General features: G+C 42.9%; 1 non-coding gene across 1 annotated transcript; it reads right to left on the bottom strand.

Moving 5' to 3' along the window:
* Positions 1 to 493: 493 nt before the first annotated feature.
* TRNAK-UUU (transfer RNA lysine (anticodon UUU)) lies at positions 494 to 566 on the bottom strand. Its single transcript has one exon. It is a non-coding gene; the product is annotated as a tRNA-Lys (tRNA).
* Positions 567 to 1,638: the final 1,072 nt, after the last annotated feature.

Below are 1,638 nucleotides of genomic sequence, written 5' to 3'. Positions count from 1 at the left end.
AGGAAATACCTCTTTGTTTACCTTGGAATGAATTGCTCAACTACTTAGGTAACAAAACGAAACGTTCATCTATGATCTTTCTTAAAAAAAGATAGGACTGTACGGCAGTTCTCGTTAGTAGATTCGCAGAACAGAAGAAGAAGTTCACTCTGACTTGCGCACTACAAAAAGGCAGCCAATGACTTTGGACGTACTCTATCTTTCGAGCCTCTGTTTAGCTTCAAAAGATAAGGCGCTAGTGCAACGAACGTTGCTTTGGTGCGTCCCACCCCACCTAACTAGTGCTTGACTTGACTTTCCCTCGCGCCCTATCCAATGAATAAGGAGAAGGCCGGCCTATCAATGACCGAGCCAGTCTAATCTCCTTTATACTTACCTCAAACAACGAGCGAAGTTGAGATGTTGATGAGAAAGGGGCTTTTCTCAAGGCCAAAGAGTGCTCTTTGAAGGCTACTATGCATCCTTACAAATACACGAGTGGTTTTTTTTGTTTTGGGTATAGCAGGACTTGAACCTGCGACCATTAGGTTAAAAGCCCAATGCTCTACCAACTGAGCTATACACCCGATTTTACAAGAAGGCTTGGTGCGGAAAAGAAAAGAGGGCGGCCTGGCCCCTTTTCTTCTTATCATATCACAAGGGCGGGGCTCTGTATGGTATAGTACTGTGGAGCAAGTCTAGGAGTCCTTTCCACTCATTGAGGATTCTATCTAAAAAAGAAGGTCAACGGGGGAGACTACTTTGAAGTCCGGGCTGAACAAACTACTTCTCCTGCTACCAAAACAGAGAAATAAGGAAATAAGATGGATTCGTCTAATAAAATACCCAATGCGTGTAGTTGAAGAATTGTTGGATGAGTTATCTTGTGCTGTTTGGTTTACTAAGCTGGATCTGAGAGCTGGTTACCATCAGATAAGATTACATGAAGCAGACGAATACAAAACGACATTCAAGACCCACGTCACTATGAATTTTAGGCTATTTGGGCTCACAAATGCACCACCCACCCTCCAGAGTGCTATGAACACAATTCTGGCTGAGCTGACTACGGTTTGTGTACTTGTTTTTGTTGATGACATCTTAATCTACAGCAAATCCTTGCAAGATCATGTCACCCATTTGCAGCAAGTATTTGACCTTCTGAAGCAGAATCAACTATATGTGAAGTTGAATAAATGTTCATTTGCTCAACCACAGATAGAATACCTGGGTCATGTCATTAGTGGGCAAGGGGTGGCTACAGACTAAAAGAAGATCCTCACAGTGAAAGAGTGGCCCACTTCCATGTCAAGCACATTAGAGTTTGGGCTTAGCAGGACCGGCGTTTCATTCACAGGAGCTTAGCTCATTTGACTGCTCAAAGACTTAAAACACCAATGCAGCACAAAGCTTTCCTTTCCTCAAGCTCATGGGATTACAATATACCATCCAATAAAAGGCTCAGAGAATAGGGCAGCTGATGCACCACTATCTAGATTACATGAGCCAGATGAACTCAATGCCATTACTTCCTGTCAACCACAATGGCTCACTGATATTGTTGTAGGGTACAGCAAAGACACATTCACCCAGAATTTACTATCTGAATTGGCAGTCCTGAGCACTCACAAGAATAGCAAATATTCATTGCATAATGGG

The sequence above is a fragment of the Triticum aestivum genome, chromosome 6D (assembly GCF_018294505.1).
Source record: "Triticum aestivum cultivar Chinese Spring chromosome 6D, IWGSC CS RefSeq v2.1, whole genome shotgun sequence".
NCBI lineage: Eukaryota > Viridiplantae > Streptophyta > Magnoliopsida > Poales > Poaceae > Triticum > Triticum aestivum.
This window is presented reverse-complemented; position numbering and strand designations above follow the sequence as displayed.